Raw genomic sequence first — 12,345 nt, 5'->3', positions numbered from 1 at the left:
TAATATTGATAAACATTTATATATTCCCATCAATTATATACCCTTTAAAACAGTTTTAAATAACAACTTTCGTTTTTTGTTGTCCAAGGCCCCTTATAGACGAAGTCATTTGTTTTCATTTCATTAATCTATTAGTCTGAGGCGGCGCTGATAAAACGCACTGTTATTTTAAAATTCGTGTATCTCGTTAAATGTCAGTCCTATAAAAATTTTGCATAGAAGAAAACTTATCGGAAATCGTGTTTAAAGAAACTTTTGTTATGTACTATTTTTCATAAAAATCAGTAATAAGCGAGATATTTCGATTTATTTAGTTCAGGACCCATTATAATCCCCCTTTTAAATAAAGTATTTTGGAAGTCATATAGCTTAAAATCTAAGTTAAAACGAACTTAATTTATATTCCATTTTTCAAAGAAATCGATTCAGTCATTATGGTGTGTATGCACACACAGGTATACAAACAAAAATTTAAAAAATGCGATTTTTTGTCTCAGGATGGTTAATTATACATGTTAACAACAATTATTTTTGAAAAATCAAAATTACCAGAAAAATTTTGGTTGCAGATTTATTGTCAGTACAGATTTAATATGGGCGGCCGGGTAGCTCAGATGGTAGAGCAGCTGGCTACGGACTGGAAGGTCCGGGGTTCGATCCCAGGTGGTAACAGGATTTTTTCTCGTTGCCAAACTTTCAGAACGGCCCCGAGGTTCACTCAGCCTGCTATAAAATTGAGTACCGGGTCTTTCCCGGGGGTAAAAGGCGGTCAGAGCGTGGTGCCGACCATAACACCTCATTCTAGTGCCGAGATCATGGAAAGCATGGGGTTCTACCTCCATGCCCCCCAAGTGCCTTCATGGCATGTTACGGGGATACCTTTTTACCTTTACAGATTAATATGATCAAACGAGGACGGCAGTCTTTTTTTTCTTACTGTGCCAGTTTTCCAGTAATTCAGTCAACTGTAATATGCTGTCATCTAGTGTACAGAAAGTGAACGTAAAGAAAATACAACAAACGAACAGACGATAACGCTGAATATAAATGAAAACCCAGTCTTATTCGTTCATCTGATATGGGATAATCTCTGAATAAAATGAACAAATAATTTTAGTGCATCATTAGTCATTACAACTGAATCGATTCTTGCAAATGAATCAGACTTCCCATCTCTATGTGTTGAGCCAGGTTAAAGGCACGCGACAAGTGAGTTCAACAAGTGTCTGAACGCTGCTGCCCTCTGTGAGAAAGTGCAGTAACTTTCAACTGCACAGGAACTTTCAAGTTTAATAAACCTGCCATGAAGGTGCATACGATTACGTAAGCTAAAGAAGCAGGTGAAAGAGTGACCTACCTTCAAGCTCTTGGAATTCTTGGACAACCGTGGAGGAAGCAATCACGTTCTCCTTTCAATTAAATACTTCAACTCGCCGTGACGTCCGTCTCTTACCTGAAAGCAAAGACCAAAGCAGTCTTTAACACAACGGAAAAATACAGTTAGCATCCGACAGAAGCAGAATCACTACTGGGGAATTGTGAAGCAACGCAACACAGATGTCTTCATCACCGCCGCCGCCACAATCACCATCATCACCATTCCCCGCCCCATCAACATCACCGTCGTCAATATCGATTGTGTTTCTATGGAGGCTCCTGATATTAATGGTCCCCTAAAATTTGACCCAAATAGTTTATTGTTGTTAGTAAAACAAAATGTACAAGAATACAGTCATACATGACCCCACTATACCATATTATAAGGAAAAATATCATCTAACGTCGATCGAAGTTATTGGATTACTAATTGGGGCTAGAGGAACCATCACAAAAAGATTCGCGCATTTTTGTAAGCAGTTTGGTCTAGGACAAACTCTTCTCACTGAAGTATCTATGTCTGCAGTGAAGGGATCTATAAGAATCCTAAGAAACCATCTCTACAGTTATATAGATTGATCTCTTTGCTATGGCGATCTGCTCACTTAAGTTGGGTCTTGCAAATAGACGACTGTGATCACCCAATAGCTAATAGATACTAAGAAATTTTATGTTTCTTCTGGAATTAATGATGTTTTGTTTAGTATTTTCCAATTATTTCTAATTGTGCTATTTCTTATTCTTTTTCTTCTCCATTGTTTTCTTTCTTTTTCCATTATAACAACAATTTTATGGTAAGCTTTGTCTTCTAGGCAGCCTTCACTTGCAGGAAGCTGAATAAAATGTATTCGAAATAATAAATTCTTCCCTTAAGGAGTAAAATCTCGTGCTCAGGGAATTATCTAAACACATACTTAACACAAACAAATATATTTATTTAACACAAAGTGGGTCAAGAAAAAAAAATATAAGAATAAATTAACTTTAAAAATAAAATTTCAATTTCAACAATTTAAATCATACATATACATACACATATTAAATCAACATATATTCTTTAACAATTAAATTCCTAACGCTATTTTTTAAATTTCTGATAGTAAAATTTACCAAATTTGGATATTTTTCAATTATTTTATTATATAACCTTGGACCAAAGTAGATACCACGGCTAAGAGCTGTGCTTGTGAAACACTTTGGTTCCTCTAGTCATATAAAATCTAATCTTTTAGTTCCATATTTATGATGATACAATTTGAATTTATTACGATTTTTATGTATGAAGTTTAATAAGGCAATATAATAAATCTGTTTAATTTTCAAAACATTAAAATCAGTGGACAAGAGCTCGGATGAGTAATCAATTGGTTTATTAAGGCATATTTTAATTATCCTTTTCTGAATAAGTATTAGAATTACAAGCATTTCCCCATCCTAAAATTCCATATTGCAGAATGGATTGAAATAAAGCTAAATAAATGAGACGTAAAATATTAATTGGTAAATATGACCGAAGTATAACAAAGACATAAATTGTTTTACGTAATTTATTGCATAAATATGTAATATGTTTGTTCCATCGTAAGTGTTGGTCGATTGTAATGCCTAAAACTTAACTTCTGAGGTTTCGGTTAATATGGGACATTCACAATTTTGAGAAGAACAATCAGAATGATGAATTTTGAGCCTAAAAGAAGATTGAGGAGATTGAAGACCACTGGACCTTAGTGAAAATGGAGCAACAGTTGTTTTGGATGTGTTTAAGGAAAGAGCGTTTGAATCAAACCACTCTTTAATTACCTGTAATCCATTATTCGCATTAATATAAGTGCCTTTCCAAGATTTGTCACCGAAAAGAATTACGGTATCATCCGCATATGAATATATAACTCCATTATATTTGCGTAAATCAGTTAATAACAAGTAATTTATATAAATGGTCGGTAATTATCGATATACGATAAACCAATAATTAGAGGTGGTAGATTTTCGCAATCACGATTGATGCGAAATGTGTCCAAATCATTTGGCCGATCGTGTTTTTAACAGCCTTACTCATGCTGCTGGTAGATCTTGTAAGTTAAATTTACAACACATGTGGGGTAAGTAAATAAATCAAATCAACTTTATTTATTCACTTAAAAGTAACGAACTATCAGTGTCGCGCACCACTATGTGCTATGAGAAAATAACTAAATGCCTTATTGTACCTGTAATCACGACTGATGCGAAATGTATCCAAATTTGTTGGTCGATCGTGTTTTTTAACCCTTAAATTGGCAATGTATCGTATAGGATGCAAAAGGTTAATAGGCTATATGCTATAATTTTAATAGAACAATGGAAATAGTAATATACGTTACAAGAGCGGTATGTTGACGTTTTCATGGTCGAGGAAAAGATTGAAAAAGCGAAACGTAGTTGAGCTTTTTTAATTTCCGAGAACATGTAAACAAACATACCGCTCGTGTACCGTACATTATTTTGTGCGAAGATCGTTTATTACATACCTGAAAGACGAGTTTCTAATTAGTTGCAATGAAATCTCCATGTTGGTTTCTGTTTAATGACGGCAACTTCGGAAAGCCAAAATATCTTTCTTCAACATTGTTGCTATAAAATGTTTTCTGTGTTTACTTTATTCCAGCAGGCCGTGATATACGTCTGTCTTTTTTTCCCCCAGTCTATAAATGCGAACTTAAAACAAATGGTAAGGTTATGTAATGATTTATTTTTCATTTTAATATTTTAACAATATTATTTATATAACATATTGCAGTAATAACATCGCCATCTGGAATCTTGTTGATTTTTTCACGGCTTCCTTAATGCTACTTGCATTACAAATGCAGTAACTTTTGTGATGTTGTAGAGTTTACTTAATTTTTGCAAATATTTAAAAGAATAATTAACAGTGCAATTTTGGTGAAATTGCAGTGGTAAGTTTCCAATTTATAATTATAACTATGTTAAACGTCTCTAAAAATAATATGTTAAAAGCCTAAAGCAGTAAAATGAATGTCGCGCTTAAGCGGTAAGAAGAGGGAAATTGTTATGTGTGTTAGGTTGGGAATACTGAATGCGGTATTTCACACTTACCGCGTATTGGTTCTGTGCGGAAAACAAGCAAATACGCACGATCTCGCACAAAAAAATTGGTAGGAAAATCAAAATTTCACAATAGTATAATATTGCACAACATATAAAATATCGACATTGCGATAGTTGTTTTCCTTACGGTCCGACATGGTTTAATAAACTAGTATGAGAAATGAAGTTTACCAATTTAAGGGTTAATAACCTTTCTGATTTGTTGGTAGATCTTGTAAGTTAAATTTACAATATACGTGCTGTAAATAATAAAACAAATCAACTTTTATTTATTTACTTAAAAGTAACCAACTGTCAGTGACGCGCACCACTATGTGCTATGAGGAAATAACTTGCTTGCTTTGCTTTTGAGGGTTTCTCCACTATTTAGCGGTTACCCTGTATTCCCATTCGCCAATCTTCCCGGTCAAGCCATTCATCTCCTTCCAGAGACCAGTCACTCATCAATCTATGGATCTGTCCTCTCCAGGTTGTTCTTGGCCTACCCCGCTTCCTTCTACCATGAGGTGACCATTCCAAAAGAGTTTTAGGCCACCTACTTTCCTCCATTCTTCTGACATGTCCATACCATTGAAGAGTTCGTCTCTCAATTCTGTCCATCACTGTCTCCTCCATATCCATCATCCGTCTCACTTCTTCATTTCTCCTTCTTTCTAATCTGGAAACTCTGGCACTACGTCGTATTCCGTCCATTTCCACTGCCAAAATCTTAGATTTTTTACTTTCTACCAACGTCCACCCCTCTGCGCCATATGTCATTATACTTTCCACAACCGCCGTCAAAATCCTCCTCTTGGTGTCATTCAATATCGTCCTGCTCCACAGTACTCCATTCAGCATCCTTATGGCTTTTCTTCCTTGCACCAATCTACTATCTATTTCGGAGTTACAACTCCCAAAATCATCAATATATGACCCCAAATATTTAAATTTTTGAACAGCTCTAATAGTTCCTTGGTGTAAGGAGATGTCTCTTCCGTTTCCACCTACTACAAGATATTCAGTTTTTTTCATATTTACTTGCAATCCACCTGCTTCAAATGAATCCAGGAGTTTTCTCATCATATATTTCACATCCTCACGAGATTGAGCCATTATCACTTGATCATCTGCAAATATTAATGAATGTATTGTGCCACCTTGAACTGGTTTCCCATTCCTCCACAAGACTGATTCCATTGTTCTAATATTTGTTGTATATATATTTTAAAAAGAGTAGGAGACATGCTACAACCTTGCCTCAGTCCTTTATTCGTTCTGAATGGTGTAGACAATCTCTTCCCCACTTTAATAGATGCCTGACACTGCTGGTACATCCGTCGGATGAGAGAAATAATTGGTAAATCAATACCAATACCCTCCATTGCGTCCCAAAGTTTGATAATAGGCACTGAGTCATAGGCCTTTTCTAAATCAACAAATATTAAATGAATTTCTTGGCCCTTTGCATATGATTTTTCAGTTATCTCGTCGCGGAGGGTGGACCTGCATTGCAGTGACAAAGTCTCATCAGGGACCGAGTATTGGCGGTATAACCATAACAGTTTTTTATTACGGGGGAAATACCCTAACTAATCCCCAGAACAACAGGGAGGCGGTTCTGGACGCTTTAATTCTAGAATCGGGTGCAAGAGGCCAATCACCTATTCACCTTAAATTATATGATTACGTTTCCCAAGAGAATGATACCCGGACAGGAAATAACTAAATATCTAATTATATCTGTACTCTTTCTAAAATTATTGGACTGGAGATTTGTAAGGAGACAAGAATTAATGTAGATAACGCGTAAGCGTGAAAACCCTTTCTGACGACTTCCGGTTGTTGCATTGAGCGCCACTCGTGGGATCGTGGCTGGACGCGAAACCATCCATGGAGTAAAATACATTTTCAAGCATTAACCTATACCGGTATACAATTTATTTATACTGATGTATAATTAATGTGTTTGGGGGGTATCATCGTGCTAACAACACGATACCATTCTGGTTGAATGATCGTCCACCTCTGTTTCGGCATGTGGACGTGAGGCCAGCATCCGGCTGATCGGTCTTGGCCCTTCATGGGCTGTAGCGCCACGGATTTACTTTTTTATAATTAATGTGTCACCTACAAACATTTTCTATATGCTATTTCTTTATATTGATGTATATTTAATGTCACCTAACTATTTCTTTGAAGACAAAATTAAACTTTTGATAAAAATACTTCATCCGAAAACGTTACAAAATGCTAAATTCTTAACATTGAAAGTGATATGAAATGCTAAATTTGATTTTTAAAATGCTAAATTATTAATAGTGAAAGTGATATCAAATGCTAAATTTGATTTTTAAAATGCTAAATTCTTAGGATTGAAAGTGATATCAAGTGCTAAATTTGATTTCTAAAATGCTAAATTTTTAACAGTGAAAGTGATATGAAATGCTAAATTTGATTTTTAAAATGCTAAATTATTAACAGTGAAAGTGATATCAAGTGCTACATTTGATTTTTAAAATGCTAAATTCTTAACAGTGAAAGTGATATCAAATGCTAAATTTGATTTCTAAAATGCTAAATTCTAACATTGAAAGTGATATCAAGTGCTAAGTTTGATTTCTAAATCAAATGCTAAATTCTTACCATTGAAAGTGATATCAAGTGCTAAGGTTGATTTCTAAATCAAATGCTAAATTCTTAACAGTGAAAGAGATATCAAGTGCTAAATTTGATTTCTAAAATGCTAAATTTTTAACAGTGAAAGTGATATGAAATGCTAAATTTGATTCTTAAAATACTAAATTATTAACAGTGAAAGTGATATCAAGTGCTAAATTTGATTTTTAAAATGCTAAATTCCTAACATTGAAAGTGATATCAAATGCTAAATCTGATTTTTAAAATGCTAAATTCGTAACATTGAAAGTGATATCAGATGCTAAATTCTTAACATTGAAAGTGATATAAAATGCTAAATTCTTAACATTGAAAGTGATATCAAATGTTAAATTTGATTTTAAAATGATAAATTCTTAACACTGAAAGTGATATGAAATGCTAAATTTGATTTTTAAAATGTTAAATTTTCAATTGTAAGTCTAAAAATAATATTAAGCAATGTTCATCTATTCTCGACATCAGTTGTTTGCATTTCTGCTGGTAGGAAAAATATAATTTTGTTTATAAGAATCAGAATAGCATTACGAATTTTAATTTGTATTCTGTAGTGTTCATATTCATTCATTCATTCATTTATTTTATTCCATAGATCTTACATGAGCAATGAAGCTTTAAGATGTGGAACATGTCAACATTTTACAATATTACAATTACAATTTTTACAAATTTTTATAGTTTTACAATTTAGTAATTTTCTACAATTTTTACAATGTTGTACAATTTTTTTTTTTTTTTTTTTTTTTTTTTTTTTTTTTTTTTTTTTGGCGATATGTAGTGAGATGAAATGAGGTCCGAGGATTCGCCAAAATATTACCCGGCATTTGCCTTTTCGGTGGGGGAAACCTCGGAAAAACCCAACCAGGTAATCAAATCAAAGGGGGTAATCAACTCAAAGGTGTTGATGCCAAGGACTCGCCATAGACCATCCGGCTTCAGTCCCACGGCTGTGGAAAACCTCGGAAGAAACCAAAGTCCAAAGGGGGATCCAACCCAAGCCCGAACGCAGCTCCGGAACAGCAGCCCAGCGAGTCTGCCGACTGAGCTACATCGATGGCTCTACTAAAAGTATACAATACATAGCCAATCAGATTATTAAATTTACAAACGCAAACGATCATTCATAAGTTGAGCTATATTATAATACAAAACAATTTAATTAAATTTAAGGCATAAACAATTCAACCAGTTGTGATATACACAAATTGATAATACATATCATGCAAACTACTTCAAATTACAAACACAAACAATTTATCAGTAGAGCTATATAGATTACTATTCAATTTAAAGCATATACAATTCATCGGCCAAAACTATACAAATATATACAATACAAAGTAGCATACTTTCATTAAGCTATACAAATTTGTGCAATTAATATCAAGTAGATTAATTCAATTTATAATCATAAACAATTCATCAGTTGAGCTATACATATTACCATTCAATTTACAGTAGGTCTATATACAATTCATCAGTAGAGCTACACAGACTAGTAATCATTTTAAGAACATATACAATTCATCAGCCAAACTATACAAACATATACAATCAAATTAGTTCAATTTACAAACTTATTTTCGTTAAGCTATACAATTCATATGAAGTAGATTAATTCAATTTATAAGCTTAAACAATTCATCAGTTGACGTATACAGTACATACAATTCATCAGTTATGCTAAACAAAAAATACAATACATAGTAAACAGATTAAGTCAATATAAAAACATATTGTAGTTGACCTATATAAAATTGTACATGTCATTTAAGTAGAATAATTCAATTCACAAGCATAAACAATTCATCACTTGTGTAGAAGATATGAGTATGTAGAAATTTGGTTAATTCTTTTCTGAACCTTTTCTCGTTGTTCTTGAAATCTTTAAGCATATTGACAGAGCAGGAACAGTTGCAATGCTGAGTATCTCAGGTCAGATATTAAAGTTCCTAAACCTAGTAAGTTCAAGATAATGATGATAATTCCTGAATAAACCAAATTTTTAAATGCTTATATTACTAAGTTAAAATTGTTCTTAAAGTCACAAATTCATTTCAAAACGAATGAAAAATATTTGTATATGATTGCCTTTTATATCTCCATCTTTTCCCAATTCACTACCAGAGCGTTAAGTTTGTCACAGAAAGTGTTCATACAATACATTTAATCCTTATTTAATTGAAGGTCCAACGCTGTAAAGTTATGGTTAGCACGCCTGACCGTGAAACGAGCGGGTCCGAATTCAAATGCTGATTGGGACAAGTTACTTGGTTAAGGTTTTTTCCAGGGGTTTTCCCTCAACCCATTAAAGGCAAATGCTGGTAACTTTCGGCGCTGGACCCTGGACTCATTTCGCTGGCATTACCACCTTCATCTAACTCAGACACTAGATAACCGATACAAAAATTAATTGAAAGACTGGAATAACCTCACACAGTTATAAGCCATATCTATGTCGATATCAGACCCACAACTCTCTCGACGAAATATCTATATCTATATTACAGCAGACATGATTCTGATTGGGACTCATTGGCATTTAACATTCAAAATTTGTTAGGTCACTGATATCGCACATACCACGGGAGAGCTCAAACAGCTCAATTGTAGTCTATGGATTTAGGGTTCGAGACCACGTTCGAGCGTATTTATCCATTATTTTGCATTAGGATTATAGGGTTTCCAAAGTGATACAAAATTAAATAGCATATGGCCTTGGTTGGTATCAATTCCAAAAGTCGCATTGTATCATGTTTTAACAAAAACGATATGTGACTTCTTGTCTGTTTACGTCAAATTACGTAATTAATATTCAAGTAAAGAAGCACGCACCGATAAAAAAAATGTTATATGTAATACAGTACCATCAAGCACGTATCAACGCAACCTCATTAATATTAAAAACACGTACGTCCTTAGTCGCGTACATAAAGGCGCAAGTCACCATTTCTAGACCTGTATTTTAATAACGAATAATATTAATCAAAAAGCTGTAGCTTCGTCATTGACAGGAGAAAACTAGCTCAAAACAAGGAGAATTCTAATTAACAGTGTGAATAATAAACATGGTTTTGCGCCGTGTTTGAGGGATAGTGCCGTTTCCCCGGTAATCGCTTTACCATTTTTTTTTTTTTTTTTTTTTCCATTTTATATCATCTATAAAATTTTCACCAGTATTACTATTGTGATATGTCGACACTTTTATTACTAAATCGGTGTATGTTTTTTGTAACATTAGTCTTTTTATATATGACACCTAAAGTGAGTCATTTTCGAAACAGTGTTTGATACCTAATTCTCCAAAATATATTATACAGGGACATCATATTATTTTTACTAACATTTCTAATATTAACCTGGTTATACCTTTGCATCAACAATTAAGAACCGGAAACACCGTTTGCTACCCCCTTCCACGACTGGAGTTCGATCATATTGGCGTAATATAAAAACAAATCACTTTACTAGGTATAGGAGAGAAGAAAAGTAGTTCATCCATTTACGTAAACTAGGAAATATCGTGATTTTGAGTTTGATAATTTTCATTAGGTTTTTGTTTAATCAAAATACAGTACTGTATTAACAATGAGTGTTTTTACTCACGAACTGAGCTGTCCATTCGGACGTATTAATTATGCAGTGTATATTGTACTGTTACAGCACAATAGCGTACAATATAGAGAATGAAGTTAAGTTGAAAAATAATCATGATATGGATATTTAAACATCATATTGAAAATGGTAGCCGTTCATTTCGATACAGGCTTCACTTCTTTTGTGCATATTATCGCACTATAGACTATTGTACCTAATTCCAATTATCAATTTCGTCCTTCGTACAAGTAACTCGTGTTGAAATAATTCTTTACCTACTCTAAAAAAAGGGTGCCTTACGTACTGTAAATTTAATCTTCACTTCTGCCCGATCCGAAAAGATAAAATTACTCAAACATGCTATCTACTGTCCGTCCAAATGGTTCTGTCGCAGGGTCGTAGAAAAGGGGGGGGGGGAAATCACGTGATAGTTAATTACTTAACGAGGCTCTTTTATGCAAGTTATTTTAAACAGTTGTATAATATTACGTAGACGTCCACTTCCTAACAGAAATTAATGTTTTCAGAAAAGAGCTATGACAGCCCAGCTATTACAGAGGGGCGAGCAGAAGCGAGAAACGCCACGTTCATAGCTCATAGTGCTTTGCATCCATATTTTGTTGCTGAGAGTAGAGTGAGTAAACGGATAGGGTAAGAAATTTCATAAAATATTAGTACTGGGAGAAAAATTGAAAGGCGATTGCCATGTGTCATTTCCAAACTCCCAGATTTTCAGCTATAGTGTGATAAGAAATTCATTTGAATTTTATTTCTTCTTCTATCTTTATTGAAGGGCAGAACACGAGGACCACAGGTGGCCCGCGGACCACAGTTTGAGAAACGATGACCTACAGCATCTACTTAGCGGATTTAGTGAAGAACTGCTTTCAGAAAACGGGAAGAGTGATAGTAAAGGCTGGTTCATAATAAACCGGGAACGAGAACCAGAATGAAAACGAGAAGCAGAGGACGTGAATATGAAAATTTTTGATTCACAATAAACCGAGAACGTAGACGACTATGCATATCGATATGCATGTCAATAACGATATGTAAAGTCGATATTACGCATTCTGATGTTATTTGTGTATAATTGACCAATGGCGTTCTCTCATGAGTACAAAGCAGCCAACATAAACACAGTTAACCAACCTCGAAATATCAACTGAAACATTTCATTAGGTACGGGACTATAAATATGTCCATGCATCTTTATTATCACAACCTATTTTAAGTCTACCATAACGTAAAATAATTAGAGAAGAAACATTTGTAATAGAACAAAAATGAACACAACAGTAGTTATTGAATTGAAGCATGGATATGTAGTGTGTAATACAACCAATACAGTAATAAAATATGATTCACTTACGATCGGTATTCAAAGATGCAGCTATTGAAAGCCACGTATTCTTCTTCTTTTCTCATCTTTATATGAGGCGCGCCGCTTATCGTAAACGTGAGGATTTCAATATTAGAATCTCATCAAATAAAACTTGCTCCATGATGCACAGCAAAGAACAAAATAATGCATAGTTATGTCACGGTCTTCTTGCTACAAAATATACGACGACAAAATAGCTTTTGGATGGCAATAGTATG

Source organism: Periplaneta americana, chromosome 13 (assembly GCF_040183065.1).
Source record: "Periplaneta americana isolate PAMFEO1 chromosome 13, P.americana_PAMFEO1_priV1, whole genome shotgun sequence".
Lineage (NCBI taxonomy): Eukaryota > Metazoa > Arthropoda > Insecta > Blattodea > Blattidae > Periplaneta > Periplaneta americana.
The sequence above is the reverse complement of the archived record's forward strand: the minus strand, read 5'-3'. Positions refer to the sequence as shown.